General features: G+C 35.6%; 2 long non-coding RNA genes across 2 annotated transcripts; both read left to right on the forward strand.

Moving 5' to 3' along the window:
- Window positions 1-1,447: 1,447 nt before the first annotated feature.
- On the forward strand, window positions 1,448-3,509 carry LOC121983164. Its single transcript, XR_006112407.1, has 2 exons — window positions 1,448-1,483; window positions 3,287-3,509. It is a non-coding gene; the product is annotated as an uncharacterized LOC121983164 (long non-coding RNA).
- Window positions 3,510-3,667: 158 nt separating this feature from the next.
- On the forward strand, window positions 3,668-5,311 carry LOC121983165. Its single transcript, XR_006112408.1, has 3 exons — window positions 3,668-4,546; window positions 5,110-5,181; window positions 5,256-5,311. It is a non-coding gene; the product is annotated as an uncharacterized LOC121983165 (long non-coding RNA).
- Window positions 5,312-17,474: the final 12,163 nt, after the last annotated feature.

Consider the following 17,474-nt stretch of genomic DNA (forward strand, 5'->3'; position numbering starts at 1 on the left):
GTTTAAAAAAAAAAAAAGGAAGAAAGAAAAATGTTGAAGTTGGGTTTTGTACTAAACCGTTGTCTTTTTGCCTTTTAACAACGGTTTTAACAAAAAATGTTGTCTTTTAGTAATTTTTTTGGCCTATGACAACGGTTTTTAAAAACCGTTGTCTATTTATGTTTTTTTGTGGATACAACAATGGTTTTTAAAGGGTACGACAACAGTTTTTTAAAACTGTTGTCTATGTGCGCTTTTTTGGGATTACGACAACGGTTTTTAAAAACCGTTGTCTATTAAGTGTTGTTGAATACGATTGTTTTTTCTTACGCCACTTTTTCTCCTTCGTCATTTGTCTGTTTTACGCCTTGTTTTTTTCTGTCTCTTTCCCAAAACCCTACTCTTCGCCGCCTCTTCCTCACCGCCCTCTTCGTCGCCTCCTTCCTCACCACCCTCTTCGCCGCCTCCCTCCTCACCGCCCTCTTCGCTGCCTCCTTCCTCGCCGCCCTCTTCGTCGCCTCAACTTTCGGCCTCGCCACCTCCTCCTCACGGCCTCTACTTTCAGCCATCTTCACCTCCTCCTCACGGTGGAGAAGGTCTTCACTTCCATGCTCGTGTCGGTTTTTGTAACACCCCAAATTTCATGATTTAGAGTTCTAAAAGATCTTATTAAAATCTTGAAATGTTTTAGAAAAATTCTAGAGATTTTTAGGAATTTATAGAGTATTTTTATGTAATTTTTGGAGTTCGTTTGGTATTTTTACCAAGAGGAAGAAGTTTAAAAAAAAAAAAGGAAGAAAGAAAAATGTTGAAGTTGGGTTTTGAACCCAAGACCTCGGGCTTGACCCGAGTCTTAACATAAGTCAGCCAACCAACTGAGCTAAGCAAGTTTTGTTAAATATATTGAACAAATGGTATTTAAAGAATAGTTGGGAACATTTAAAATAAATTAAATAAAAGGGGCGCGGCTGAGGAATCGAAGCCCGGACCTTGGTTTCGGTTAAAAGCCGGCTGACCAAGTGGGCTAGCGGTCGGTGCTGAGCAAATATGCAGAGAAATATATTTAAGGTATATTTGATAATAAAAAGGTTTCGAAAAGTGGCCGAGCCGAGGCTCGATACGGCGATCTCCGGCTCAACCCGGGATTTAAGCGGAGCGGCTGACCAGCTGATCCAGCGGTCGGTTTTGTTTAGAAAAGGTAGGAAAATTTCTTAAGGAAGAGAACAGAATATTGGATTATAAAAAAGGGATGAGTTAATGTTGGATTGGCCGTAACCTAGTTTTCCCTCTTTTCTCCTTCTCGCTCGCGACAGCAGAATCCGGGCAGAACGGCAGAAAGCTAGGGCTTCTTCCGACGGCCGGCCAAGGTTCTCCGAGGGGTTCCTCCATCTCCTTAAGCTCTTCTCGACGAGGAGGAGTCGGGAGCACGAAGAAGAGTCGGGATTTCGAGCTCGCCGAAAGCCCTAGATGCCTCCTTCTCGGTTGTAAGTCCAAGAAACCCAAGGTAAGTTGCTACTCACCTGCAGTAGGATAGCTCCGAAGTATATTCCGTACTCCTCTCCTTGTTTCCGAAGTTTATAGTAGCTGTGGAGTTGTTTTTGTTTCTTGTTAGATTTTGGTTTTTCCGAAGAATGAGGTATAGCCGTGATGGGCACATTCGACTCATGTTTCGGTTTTTAATGGCTAGGTCTAGCATTTTGGTTTCTTGTAAGTTCCAGCAAGTTTTGGCTTTTGTTTGTGCTAGGTAGGAGATAGGAACAGCCTCATTTGAAGCTTAGAACAACCTAATCCTCTTGTGCTTTATGATGAACAAGAATAGCCCCCCTTGGAGCTTGTTGCAGTCCAGATTTAATGGTTTCAATTTATGTTGCTGATTCTGTGAATTGCATGCTGTTAACTTTGTAGTATTAGTATTTTATCTCACCGCCATGTATAAGAATGAGTTTTTAATGAATAATGCAGTAAGGTAGTTTGTGCTTATTAGTCTTTTGTCTAAAGGACTTATAGGGATGAACAATCCGGTTCTGTGAATTTTGATTTGCCTTAGAGATTATAGTGTAGAAATTTATCAGCTAAGAATGCAGAATTCCGAGTAGCATGTTATGTAGATTCTTAGTTAAGCTTTGTATTAGCAGTAGGCTTGTATCATATTCATGTAGCAGTGTAGATTTTTCAATTCGTAGTAGACCAGATTTTTGTTAAGCAAGCGCAGATTTTTGTTAAGCTGGTATGCAGATTTCTGTTAAGCTATTATGCAGATTTTTTTTATTAAGCTAGTATGCAGATTTCCATTAAGAATTAGTGCAGATTTTTGATAACTATTGTATGTGCAGATTTCTTTTGTATTCTATGCATGATTAGGTGTTACATAGTTAGTTTCATTCATAGATGCATACGAAAGATACCCCTAACAGTATTTTGGGTTTAAGAAAAGTATAAGAAAGATAAAGAAAAGAAAGAAAAAGGCCGAGGCCTTAAGTAGATCCCAAAGTCAAGACTTTATGGATTTTGGCACACAAGGTGCTTAAGAAAATGCCGAGGCATTATATATTAGAAGTATTAAAAGATAACAAGTATTTTACTTTTATCAGTAGCACTGTACTGGACTTTCAGTAGTCCTTGGGCTGGGCTCCCATAGTCGGTCCCTAGGTTTAAATAACCTAGTATGCAGGACTCTCAGTAGTCCTTGGGCTGGGCTCCCATAGTCGGTCCCTAGGTTTAGATAACCTAGTATGCAGGACTCTCAGTAGTCCTTGGGCTGGGCTCCCATAGTCGGTCCCTAGGTTTAGATAACCTAGCAAATCCTACTAGATTCGGGACCAGCTATCTCGGGTCTAGTTAGGGATGCGCGCATAAGAAGAAGTTGATTATTATTTTGAAGTATTATAAGTATAAGTTTTGAACAAGTAAAGCAAGTTTTACATAAGTATAAAGTATTTAAAGAATAAGTCTTTAAACAAGTGAAATAAGATTCAGAAGGTGTTTAGAATTCAGTAAGCTTAGTTCTTTATGCAAGCATGATGGTATAGGCTTGCCTTACGTGTTTAGCCTTTCAGTATGTTTCTTTACTAATAGAAGAGCATGAGTTAGTTTACTGTTCTTTGCTATTTATGAGCATGATTAGCTATACATGTTTAGTATTTCAGTTAGTATGATTCCTTTGCTATGTATGAGCATGAGTAGCTTTACATGTTAGCATTCAGTTTTAGCATGTTTTTATTTATATACATGCATATCGAGATTTTGTGAGTTAGATAGCGCTTACTAAGCAAATTTTGCTTATAGACTACACTTCCTCTTACTGCAGATACAGGAAAGGAAAAGATATAGAAAGGAATGTGACAAGGAGGTGCGGATGGATGTGTGATGCCAGGACTATGGAAGCCTTGGGACTAGGAAAGAAATTTTAGTTTACTTTTTGTTGTATTTTGATATGATTAGGACGTAGTAGAAGAATTGTAATCTTGTGTGATGATTTCTTGTGTTGTTTTCTTTATTTTGGATTTATTATACTGCGTGGTTGATTGATATGTGTTCCAGCCGCTTGTGGCTGAGTATATATTGTATGTATTGGTACAGGGGAGACTCTGCCGAAATTTTTTGGTAGGGTTTCCATGTGATTTTTAATCATACCGGTTAAGTAGAGTTAGTAGTTAAGTAACGGTCATCCTTAGAGAGTAGTAGTAGGAAGGGTGGTCGTTACAGTTTTGCCCCTCTCTCCTCTCTCTCCTCTTTCTTTTCTCGTCTCTCACGTCTTCCTTCCTCCGCTCGACTCTTCTCTCTTCTCTCAGCCTCCACCTCGCTGAAATCCTCGGCCAATCAGATCCAATGGAGGTCGTTGTCCGCTGAAGCCCCGACGGAGATACCGATTGCGATTGCCTTGCTTCGTCTCCTGATCGCCTTGTTCTAACGACGAAATAGGAGTAGGGGAGTCGTCCTTGTGATGGTCGCCACGCCGGACGAGGTGGGATGGGCATAGCTCCCCGATAAAAGCCTATAATAGCTTTACGATCTCTAGAAGACCGTCGCTGACCTGGAAGCATGTAAAGTTTTCCTCTTTACTGTTTAAATTTGTGATTTAATGCCGGCGAGGGGTGTTCGATCCTATCCCTTTTGGGGATTTAGACGTTCCATCGTGGTCAGGTACTCTGATGCTTGTTTCTATTTGGATTGGCTTCTCTTGGAAGATGATGTGCTTGTGTTTTCTCGTTCATTATCTTTTGCCCCTATCGTGAAATCATTTGATTTGGTGCCATGAGTGAATTTGTAATAATGGATTCTCGACCTGTTATTTTATTTTGGTTCACTGATGAAGGTTCTTTTTTTTTTAACCACCGGACCAAGGTTTGATTTGGATGCATATTTTTGTTGGCTTGGTTCTGTATTCTGGTATACCATGCATTGTTTTTTCATGATCATTGCATATCCAAATTTTTGTAAACTTATCGTGAGGGGCAGGTGGTTATGTTTTCTATCTCATATAGTGCTGTGATTCTGCCTTTGGGTGCGGAAGATGATGCGGTATTTCTGAAAGCAAGTTTCTACTTCTGATAAACTTAAGATTGAGGTATTTTACTTGTCCACTTATTTACTATTCCTATGTGGTAAATTTTGTCATAAAAATTCAAACTGAACCCTGGCAATTAGTAGCTATTTTTACCAAAATTATCTGTATTTTTTTCAATTTCTAATTTCAGCTGCTGGTAGGATAGTAATCATAGTTTAGTGATTGATGGCTGATGAGAATGAGAATTTGTATGTCTTAGATGTCAGTTTATAAGTCTTCATCGACGCATTTTCTTTAAGCTCCTTACAACTGTTGTATTCTCACTATTGAGAAATTATATTGAAACCTCTCAAGCTCTTTGGGTTTTCCCTCCTTTCTGTTTGTTTGCCTGGGAAACTTTCTCAAAAGTCATGATGGAAGATTATATTATCGATAGATGTCTTTCTTACTTATGCATATAATGACTTTACTTTATAGCCAAAAAAACTGACATTGGGATATCTGCAATCTGAATTTGTTAATAATACAGATCCACTAGATCTATTGTATTTATCTGCGATAACATCTGGCTGCTTGTGTAGCTTCTCAACTTTTCTCATACACTTTTTCTTTTATGCCTGCAGGCAACAATGCTATTCAAAAAGATTTCCTTAAAGTTGGATGCACTGTCTCACTTCCATTTTGCTCCAAAGCTGGTTAGCAATAAAGCTTATCAAGTGTTTAATTCTTTTAGTATTTATTTTTTGATTGACCATAAGTTATGATGTAGGTTATTGAGGACATGTCTATACAAGTCAATGTACCTGCTGTAGCAATGGAAGAGGTAAAAATATCTTTTGGAGTTGTCTTTTAGTTTATGGTAAAAATAGTTTCGAGTCACTGAAATACAATGGCTTTGCAGGTTGCTCCATTGGTCGTCTCAGATGCGGCTATGCTTGCCCCTAAGGATATTTTTCATGGAAAAGGAAACATCAAAGAAGAGGCAGAGTTAACAAAAGAAGAGAGGAAAAGGAGACGGACCAACCAGAAAAGAAGATTTAGAAGATTGAAAGGTATCCTTTATTCGCTTATATTTATGGTTCTGCTTATTTTCATGCTTGTCTACAATCTGTGCATAATGGTCAAAAAAATTAGTGGCGAACTTGTGACAGACATGATCCACCACTTAGAATTACATAGTTCTTGTGCACAGGATTGTATAATTTCATTCTGCTCTTTTTAGGTGTCCTCAAGAGTATTGGGCAAGAGTATTGGGAAGAATGCCGACAAGCTAAAAAAATGAAGAGACTTTAACAAATTAAGGAGCACTAGGAGCTGCAATCCCTCCTCTTCACCGACATCTAAGTAGAAAATCTTGTGTTATATTGTTCTACCTTTGTTTTAATAGTGTTATCATTTTGTTTGTTGCTTATGAAATTTCTTCAGAATGTTATAGATATTATTTTTGAATGTTAGAAAATTATATATTAAATTTTATTTTGAAATTTAGTATTTTGAATGATTTATAATATTGGAAAATTGTGTATTAATTTTTTTTATTTTTTCTCTAAAAAAGACAACGGTTTTTCACCGTTGTCGTAGATAGTTTAAAACTGTTGTTGAAGACCCTGTTATTAAAGGTAGACGCTCAAAGACAACGGTGAAAAACTGTTGTCTTTGAAGGAAAAGATAACAGTTTTTCACTGTTGTAAAAATGTTGTCTTTGCCTTCAAAGACAACGGTTAAAAACTGTTGTCTTTGGGCACCCCTTTTAACAACACGACCTTTAACAACAGTTCAAAATGGGTACGACAACGGTGAAAAACCGTTGTTGTTAGGCTTTTTTCTTGTAGTGTCATGAACAACATAGCAATAACCATATGAATAAATACAAAGTGTGTACCACAGGACGATGTATCCAATAGAAGGTACACAAATCGGATAGGGCATCAAATAAACCCTAGGTCCTGAACATAATGTATAAAATGGTTGTGTCACTACCTCTAGAGCATGTATGATCAGGTAAATAATAACATGCAGTGCATAATAAGTAAACAAGCAAACATGTATCAGATCATATAGTGACCAACCGAAATAAATTGAAAACACAATCATTGCTATATGTTAAACACATTATTATGCATATCAAAAAACATAAGTCAAAGTACCCGCCTCCGATAAAATGGTCCAAATCTGACTCCGAGATACTCATCTCACGTCAAAGTCCTGTGCCACCAATGTAATATATTTTATTTAGCTACAATTCTCATAAATAGCTAAATAAAAATCTCTAACCCTAAATTAGGGAAAAACCCAAATCATATGACCATCATCCTGTCTAAACAAATTTGACGATCAATTAGAGTTAGTTACATAATCCTCAATCCACCATTTGATTAAAAATCCAAAACCTAAGTCCAATTACCCATGCATCTAAAACATGATGAATCACATATTCCATTTTAAATTTAATTCAAACATAACCCTAATTCAAATCTACACATGATCATCCTTTATAAAAATGAAATAACATCAAGACTCACCCAAATCCGGATGGTCTGCCAGTGATCCACAGTAGGAGACCACTTGCTGCCAGTAGCCCTGACTGGAGCGAGGTTGGAGCTGTGGATTTCCAAAACAATATACCCTAAAGAACATCGATACATCAATAGCTAAACATTAGATCTAGTTACTAATGCATAATCACTATACCAACCACTTACCCCCAATCGACCCTTTTCTTCAGGCTGGAACAGAGGAAGAACTCGGCACTACTTGCTCCTGTCCGAAACCAAACCCGAACACTCATTTGTAGCCTCACAGCCCATGAAGTTGCTAAAAATAAAACTCAGGTGGAGTCACTTACCTGAGTAGCCGGAGATGGGCAGATCAGTTCTAGGGCACAGACGAACTCGGCCGCGGGCGCTAGGGCATAGGCGACAACAGTGCTGGTTCAGGTCGAGAGACGGCAGTGGCGCCAAATACAAACTAGGGCAGAGGAGTTTGGCCGACGCTAGATCGGACCGGTGGCCAGCAGAGGTGGTTCGGCAGTGCCTCAGAAAGAAGAAGAGGAAGATGACCGCGATGGCGCGCATGGGGAGGCCGAGGCGTCGACACCGGCTCGGAGACGGGCCGAGGAGTGGCGACTGCGGGCTCGGGGTCACTCGGCTGTGGAGAGGGAGAAAAGATTCGGGAGGCAGAGGAGAGGAGAAGTGGCCGAGGGATTTCAGGTTTCGGCAAGGAAGAAACCGTCGGGGCCGGCGGTTAGGGCACAGTCGAGCGCGAGGGGGAGGCGTCGGCACGAGAAGGGTTGGGTGAGAAGGAAGTTTAGGCACGGGGAGAAAAGAAAATAAATGAAAAGGAAAGGAAAAAGGAATTAATAAAAAAAATAAACATTTCCTCGCTTAAATGGGGTAGCCTAAACAGGCTTTTCCAGGCCCCGTTTTTATCCCCGTTAACTCATCCGTACAAGCTCCGAAAAATTCTCGAAAATTTTCTAAAAATTCCAGAAAATTCCCTTATCAATATTTGCCTATTTTCGGTATTTTACATCTCATGTCCGAATCGAGTTGAAAAAAATTGTTGCTGTCAATATGGTGTATCATATTGGTGTTTGAGGGCATGAGTACATTCAACAGCACTAGTTGAGCACATATATCTTTGTCCCATGTCATTGTAAGTTCTTTGGCTCCATCAATCACCTTTGGACGAAACTCGTTGATGAATCTTTAACCATTCAAAAAATAAAACTTTTTTATATCCTCATAAATAGGGGAGTCCAAGAATCATAAATGTGGTGTCGGTCAATATATATCCTCATCGTAGCATTTATATTAAGTTTTTGATCTCATTTCTCAAGCCCAAATCAAGTTAAAAAAATTATTGCACTCAATATGATATATTGCATTGGTGTTTGAGGGCATGAGTACATTCCAGAGCACTAGCCGAGTACATAGGTCTGTGTTCCATGTTATTCTGATCGAGTTCTCTAAGTCTATCAGTTACTTTTAAATAGATGAAATTGGCTGATGGACCTTAGCCATTCAAAAAATCAAAATTTATATCCTTAGAAATAGGGGAGTCCAAGTATCTGAAATTAGTGTCGGTAAGTGAGTATCATCATTGTAGCATTTATATTAAGTTTTCTACATCATTTTTCATGCTCAAATCAAGTTGAAAAGATTGTTGCCCTCAAACACCATATTGAAAGCAATGTTTTTTTTTTTTCAAAATTAACACCATAAATGAGTTCCTTAATATGTGAAAACCAAGACCATTTTACAACCATACTCTCTGATAAAATCTCAACAAGAATTTAACACCAACATGGATTAAGATAAAATATTTTCCAAATAAAAGAACAAGATCATTTTATAACATACTAAATATCAATTTACAATAGACAAACTATAATTTTTCAACAACAACAATAATCAAATAAAATTACAACTGTCGCACTTTAAAGAGCATCAATTTACAACTATCATACTATAAAATTACAACAACAACAAGAGTAGTTTTCTTCAGTATGTATCAAATCAAACATGTCGTTGCAGCTGGTATAATAGATCCTCTTAACGTAAATGGTGAACCCCCAAGGATAGAGGAAATAGAAAATTCCAACTTCAGTCACAATAATAAGGGCTACTGAGTCCGGTTATGTCATGCAAGATAAAATAATTTTCAAACCAAAATACAATAACAACACAACAAATATCAATTTAAAACAAAGAGCATATTATAAATTTTAACAACAACATATGTACAAGAACATTAATTTCCAAGCCAAAGAACAAGTTCTATAATACTATAAAAACATAAATTTACAACAAAAATATTAAAAAATTTTAATAACAACAACAATCCGATAACAACAAGAATTTAGACAAAAAAAATTGCAAAGCAAAATACAAGAACAATACAACAATTATCAGTTTACAATAATAACAATAATAATCAATAATAACAAGAATTTTGACAAAAGAATTTCTATTCCAAACAAGTATCAATTTACAATAAACAAACATACTATATCATTTGATATACAAGAAGTACAAACATATTACATAATGTGAACAACAAGATTGATGATTCATTCTAATTTGAATTTACAAAATTTGTCTCTACTGATTGATATTGCAACCTCTACTTTAAATTTATGAATGTCTTTTTTTACATGAATTACATATTAATATTGTACAATAGGTGTCTAATATATTACATAACAAAGAAGTCATAGTCATTATCACAAAATTAAAATAGTAACTAAAATATAATCACAATGTACCATTGAAATTTACTAATAATGTAGTAAATTATGTATGATGGCATTTGTTGGGGATAATATACTTTAGTAGAGACTTATTCATCTAAATGCTAGTAATATTGTAATCCATCGTGCATTTCCTTTAGTTTATCATTGGGAAATATTTTCCATCTAGATACATGTGAGCATTGGATGAACAAAAATAATTAATAAAAAGATATAATAATATGTCATAGTGCTAGAATGTAAATTTTAAAAAATTAATACTAACCAGCTTGGTACAATATTTATCATATTTGGAGTTATTGAAAAACGAATTAAAACGGTAGAGGCTTTGTTGTGTTGGTATCTATGACCATTAAATGATAATATGCACCTTCACGATATAATCATAAATTAGTGTAATAATATCACAAACATAATAAAAAGTTATAATAAGAAGTTAAATTTTTACCATGAATTTGGTTGAGCAATATATCGATTTATTATATTGCCTAATAGACGAGGATGTTTCTTTAAAGAGTAATGAAATGTAAACGTTGATTACTTTCTTGTCGGTAAATAGGTTGCCAAAGAAACATGAGAGGAAGACATTTATTGTCAATTCACAATAGCCTTCCTCCTACACAAACTCAAAAGTATGCTATCTTAAATTTTCAAGCACTGATATCAAGAAGGTCACATCTCAATCTCATTTTTTCTTTGAGATACTGCAAATAAACATAACTCAATGTATTTAATAAAAAAAAGTGAAATCAATGAAAATATAATTAATATCAAACTTAAATATTACTTACTTTAATAGTGTTCAATCTCATAGTATTAATTCCCTTGTCCCTTGTATTTTATAGGCCTCTTCTTCATCAATCTCATTGATGACTGATATAGTCTTATCCTTTTCTTGCATATCAAAATCATTACCTCCAATATCTTTTATTTCAAAATCCAGCAATTACCTCCAAGTTACCCCCCCCCCCCCTCCCCTCAACCTCCTCTATTAATCTCTTGGTTCTCTTCCTACCTGGGACCATTGCTAGCTATTTAGGTGTATCTTTAGGAATGATCTTGAGATTATAGTGTAATACCCTACCCTAAGGTAGTTTTGATATGATCAACCAAATCAGGTTAGGTCCTGTTGGTATTTAACCCCTGCGTCTAAATGTCCAAGAACTTAGGAGCATAGGGAGTCGAGTGAAACACACAGCCAGCGAGAAGGATGACACGGGAGAGAGCCGACAGGCTCGGTGCATCCAAGGTACGAGGTGCTGCGGAAGAGTATGCAGACGGATGAGAATGAGGCGCGTGGCGTTTTCGAGGGACAAGAAGCCGGAGTGGAAGTTCGCTCGAGAAGGCCGGAAGTTAGGTTCAGGTGAGCCCTATTCTGGATGGTCGAGATCATCCAAGTGAGCGGAGCTGGAGCGGAAGACCCGGACCAATGCGATAGGAACCGGAGAGGAAGACTCGGACCAAAAAGTCAATAAAATATTGACTTTTTGGGTCAGGGCGCCTAGAGCAGAATTTTATCCAGAATACTGTGGCACGTTCCGTTGTGACGAGGATAAAAGTTTATCCCCCTCCAGGCGCTTAAAACCACTCCAGGTGCCCGACTAAGGTTATAAATATATCTCTGGTCCCAATGGTTCAAAACAACACTTGTAATTAATTTCATTTGAGTTTACCTTTGCATTTCTTTAACTGTTGTAAGAGGCTTCTCTACCTGAAGGAGACATTAGTGAGCTTTTCATTTTTCTTGGATTAACAACCTCCCTGGTTGTCACCAAGTAAATCTTTTGTATCTCTTCCTTTCTTTATTTAGTCTCTTATTTCTTTTATGCAATTGATTCTTATAAAGCTATAAAGTTCGAGGAAGGTTCGTTTTCCTTTGTAGGGCTATTCACCTCCCTTCTAGCCAGCCGCCAAGGGTCCTATAATTGGTATCAGAGCAGGTTTGCTTCAGGAGGACTAACTGCCAAACGAAGCACACAAGATGGTGGACCGAGCATCTATCCACCAAAGTTTGAGGGAGAATTCGCGAGTTGGAAGAAAAAGATGGAGGTATTCTTTAAGATATATTTCGATTTACTTTTAATAATGAAAATCAATTTTGTAGCACCTGAGGGTAAAGAAGAATACTAATGGACGAAAAAGGAGCAAGCCGACTTCATGGAAAACGGCAAAGCAGAGTTTCACCTGCTTAGCATTTTACCACCTCAAGAAGTCAACCAGATCGAAGCCTACAAGTTAGCCAAGAAGCTCTGGGAGAAATTCTTGAAATTATACAAAGAGACCTCGGAGGTAAACTCGCGAGACGGGATTTGCTCAGGAACCAAATCAGCAACATCAAGTTAAAAGAAGGCGAAACCATTGCACACCTTCACTTAAGAATAAAAGAATTCATCACTGGACTCACGAATCTCGGAGAAAAGATAAGCAATCGAGATTCGCTAAGGTACGCGTTTAATGAATTTTCTAGGACTACTGAATGAGCATCATTAGTAGATGCTTATTATATATCGAAGGATCTAGAATTAAGTACGTTAGAAGAATTATTTTCAACATTTGAAGTCCATGAAACAAGATGTGCAGATCCGAAGAAGGAGCCAAGGCACAACATTGCCTTAAAGGCAAAAATGGATGAACGAGACTCTAAATCTTCTCTCGACGATGACAAAACGACACTCATGGTAAGAAAATTTAAAAAATTATTTAAAACTAATAAATTTAATCAAGTGCAGGGTAATAGATGGAAAAGAAAGATAAGATGCTACTACTATAATGAAGAAGGGCATATGAAAGACAACTACCCTAAATTGAAGATCAAGGATAAAAATAAGGACAAAGAAAAGAATGAGAAGTCAACCCATACCAAGTATAATCTAAAAGCGACGTGGGATAAAACGTCGTCCAAATCGGAGATAGAAGCCCTCATCGGACTTGCGCTAGTGGCAAGTCACCAAGAAGACGAAGAAGAAGCAAGCTCGTTTGAAATGAGCATCGAGACCATCGATGAAGGGGAGCAACATCGAAAGAAAGCAGCACTTCAGGGGGAGGTTTAAATTACGGGATTGACAAGATAAGTCAGGTATGGTCTCTTCCTCCTGATAAGTTATTTCAGTTCATAAAAATGTTATCAAAAAATTAATGTAAGTTAGAAAAAGAAAATAAAAAGTTAAAATCAACCTTAGTTATATCTTATCAATTAGAAGATCTTGACAAAATAAAAATAAAATATGAAAAATTGAAAACATAAATAGAATATTTGAAGGAACGTGCATGCTCACATGTTCAAAATATTAGAAGATATAATGGTTTGAATTGATATTTTAAATACCATAAGGGTCAAATTAGGAAAATATCACAGAAAATATATTCCAAAGAAATTTTTTATTAATCCTGTAGGAAGGAATCTATTTTCGGTTCTAAAATCATATTTAGATTAATTATTTTTTAGGCTTTCAGAGAGAAAATTAAATATTTACTTTTATTAAAAGGCTTTGTCTAGAAGTGGTTGTTGTTCCAATATCCAAGAAGGTCTAGTGTCTCACCACAGCCAAGAAACCAATTATTGAAATAATTATTTAATTGACTAACTGTTAAGCATTTAGTTGTTATAAAAATACATTCAATTGTTTGTCAAAAAATTTGTTAGAAATTAATTAGAAGTTAATTTTTTTCGAGAAAGATAAGTTTATCACTTATCTGTAAGAAAATTTTTAATTTTTTATAAATATTAATTTTTTAAATTATTAATATTTTTTTAATGTGAAAAAGACTTTATTTCTACTTAAAAATAATTTCAACTTCATATGAATTTTTTCCTCTGCCTTATATATGTTAAATTTTTTAAATCCAGATTTTTCGAAGCTTAAACTTTAATATTTTTTCTGAAATTTTCCCTTAGACTTTTATTTTTTTTCAAATAGTATTTTTAAAGTACCCCATTTTTAATGTCATCAAAAGGGAGAGTAGTGAAGATATCTAGGGGAGGGTAGTACAATTTAATTTTTGTACTTGGTAGGGTACCACAATTTAATTTTTGTACTTGCTTATTTACTTGCAAAATTTATAATTATTATTTTTGAAGTTTATCCTAACTTAACTTGGGTTTACTCACATCAAAAAGGGGGAGATTGTTAGTACCATAAGGTAATTTTGATGTGATCAACCAAGTCAGGTTAGGTCCTGTTGGTATTTAACTCCTGTGTCTAAGTGTGTAGGAACTTAGGAGCATAGGAAGTCGAGCGAAAGATGCAACTAACGAGAAGGACGACATGGGAGAGAGCTGACGGGCTCAATGCGTCTGAGGTACGAGGTGTTGCGGAAGAGTACACGAGCGGACGAGAAGGAGGCTCGCGGTGTTTCCGAGGGACGAGAAGCTGGAATGGAAGTTCGCTCGAGAAGGTCAGAAGTTGGGTTGGGGTGAGCCCTATTTCGGATGGTCGAGATCACCCAAGGGAGCGGCGTCGGAGCCGAAGACCCGGACCAATGTGATTGGAACTGGAGCGGAAGACCAGGACCTAGTCCGGGGCGTCTGAACCTAGTCCAGGATGCCCAAAGCATAATTTTATCTGAAATGCGATGTGGCGTGTTCCATTGCGATGGGGATAAAAGTTTATTCCTCTCCAGGCGCCTAGAACCCTTCCAGGTGCCCCGACCAGAGCTATAAATACAATCATGGTCCCAATAGTTCAGAACAACCCTTGTAATTGATTCCATTTGAGTTTAGCTTTGCATTTCTTTAACTGTTGTAAGAGGCTTCTCCGCCTGAAAGAAATAATAGTGAGCTTTTCATCTTTCTGGGATTAACAGCCTCCTCGGTTGTAACCAAGTAAGCCTTTTGTGCTTCTTCCTTTCTTTATTTACTCTCTTATTTCTTTTATGCGAGTGTTGATTCTTATAAATTAAAGCTATAAAGTTCGAGGAAGGTTCATTTTCCTTTGTAAGGATATTCATCTCCCTTCTAGTCGACCGCTAAGGGTCCTACATATACTAACTTCTATCACGTCATCTCCTCATCACATTGGTTGAAACATCTTCAAGATGAGGATCTTCTAAGGGTAGTTAGGATAAGAAAAATCTTCACTTTCCAAATATTTCTTCATCTAATATAGCTAAATTTTAATTCTGGTTGGTAAGGATTTGGATTTGTTTTCTCTTTTCAATGTAATTTGAACCTCCAACTACTTCCTGTAAATCTATATGAAATTATGCAGCCAATGTGTCACCTCGTTGTAGTGACTCAAAGTCAATAAGGAGAGGGTCCCAAGTAAATGAACTTCGTCAGGGTAGGGAGAATATCAACAATAATCTACAAAATTAATAATAATATATAATTAATTAAAAACCTTTAACTATATAACATGAATTTAACATTATTTGAAATACACATAATGGTTACTTTGGAAGGTGAGATTCCTTCTAATTTAACTCTTACTTTATTTATATGAGAATAAGTAGGCCTCCACACTTACTTATTCTCGGCACTATGATGTTGTTGGCTGTTGAATAAGAACATGCTCAAGAAACCAAACCTATGTCATAATTCAATAATTAGATACTATTACCTATTTATTAAAGAAATTAACTAGTTAATCAAAACTTACAATAAGTAGATCAACAAATCCCTTCATATAAGGTAGAGAAAGGATTGAGCTAGGGGTCTTTGATGCAAAAACATTCCCAAATATTAAGAGTTGATGAGTCAAATAATTATATTGCCTAAACCCAAATATAACTCCATAGGAGCAATATCTATAATCCAGAAAAGTAGCTTATATGTACTAGAAGCAAACAAAATAAAAGAAAAAAGATACAAAATATAAAATTTATAAAATATCAAACTATCTGTATCTGAATCCATGGAAAGATAATATTTCCTCAGCAGGTTTTCCAATCTAGATTGATTTAGTTCTTTATTTGCATTTTTTTTTTTAAATAATATACCAGAAGTAACATTGGAATCTATCTGGACATATATGCATCTATCTGGGATTTCATGCAATAATACTATGTCTTTTGTTACGAAGACATAGCCACATTGGAGAATTTAAATATCTTTGTTTTTGAATCTCAATTCTAAATTATGATGACAAATAATCTCCTAAGTTGTCTAATTTATGATATGCTAAGTAATGACATAAAGGGGCTACTACTTATAGTACAAATGTGTTTTTCATGAAGATGAATTCTTAAATGACCATTTCCCTTTCCCTTTCCCTTTCCCTTTCCCTTCGTGGAAGTTTCATATGAATGACCCTCTCCCTTACCTTTCCCTTTGTGAAAGTTTCATAAAAAAAAATTTATAAAATGTTCATCCAATAAACTTTTCCTCTAGAGTTGCTAATTAGATCTCTCTTGCAAAAGTAGATGTAATTTTTTTAATTTCCTATCCTAAACAAAACAACAATCAAGATTTATAAAATTCAATCAAATATGTTTTGTAAACTAAGTTAAACTAAATTTTTTTCATTAATGCTGGAACAATAAGGGAATTACAATGAAAAAATGTGTAACAAATAACCTAAAAAAACATTAACTTTGGAGATTATGGTAAGTTGGAAGCTTGAAACTTCGATATTGTCCCAAGAAATGACTTTGTAGTTGGATGAAAAGTAGAATAAAGTTCTGTCAAAGAGAGTTTGGCTGGAGGGAGATTACAGTGTAGATTATAAGTTATTCTAGGAGAAAACTTAACTGCCCAATATAGGTTAGCAGTGTTGGATATACATCTCAATCATAATATCAATAGAAAGAAAAGGTACACGACTTCTAGAATTAAGTGGTGGAAGTTAAAGGATGGGAAACATAACATATTTAAGGAGAAGGTAGGAGTACAAATATTATGTGAAATATACAGTGCCTCTATAATATGGCATGGAATAAGATGATATCAAAGTTGAAAATAGTAGCTAAGAGTGTCGGTAAGTCACAAGAGCATGCACCATCAAGTAAGGAATCTTGGTGGTAGAATGAGAAAGTATATGAGAAAGTGAAGGAAAAAATGAACAACCAATAAGAAATTATATATTTGTAAAAATGAATAAAACTTTAAAAAATATAATAACCAAGAAAGAGGCTAAGAAAGTAACAAATGAAGCCAAGAATGAACTTTTAAATGATTATATAAAAAATTGGATACAAAATAAGAAGAAAAAGACATTTATAGAATAGCTAAAATGAGAGGGAGAAAAATAAGAGATCTTATCCAAATAAAATGTATTAAAGATAAAATACAATAGGGTACTAGTAAATAATGGAGAAACAAAGCGCAGTGGAAGAGCTATTTTCATCAACTTTTTAATGAAAATTTAGGTGACCAACTTAACTTAGATAATTTAAGTAGCTAAAATAAGTATAGAAATTTAATTTTATCGTAGAATTCAAATTTTAGAAATATAAAAAGTTTTAAATGGGATGCAAAATGAAACGGTCATTGGATTAGATGATATTCCAATAGAGGTGTGGAAATGCTTAGGAAAAGAAGGTATTAAATAACTTAAATAATTATTTAACATGATATTGAAAATAAAAAAAATGTATGATCAATGGACGATAAATATTCTAGTTCCCTTATATAAGAATAAGGAAGACGTACAAAATTGTGCAAAGTATAAGAGATTTAAACTTATGAGTTATACCAGGAAACTTTGAAGGAAAAAATAGAAAATAGATTAAGGAGACAACAGTGACTAAAAATCAATTTGGATTCATGCTTAGAAGATAAATAATAAAAATTATACATCT

This window comes from Zingiber officinale, chromosome 5A (assembly GCF_018446385.1).
Source record: "Zingiber officinale cultivar Zhangliang chromosome 5A, Zo_v1.1, whole genome shotgun sequence".
NCBI classification, from domain to species: domain Eukaryota; kingdom Viridiplantae; phylum Streptophyta; class Magnoliopsida; order Zingiberales; family Zingiberaceae; genus Zingiber; species Zingiber officinale.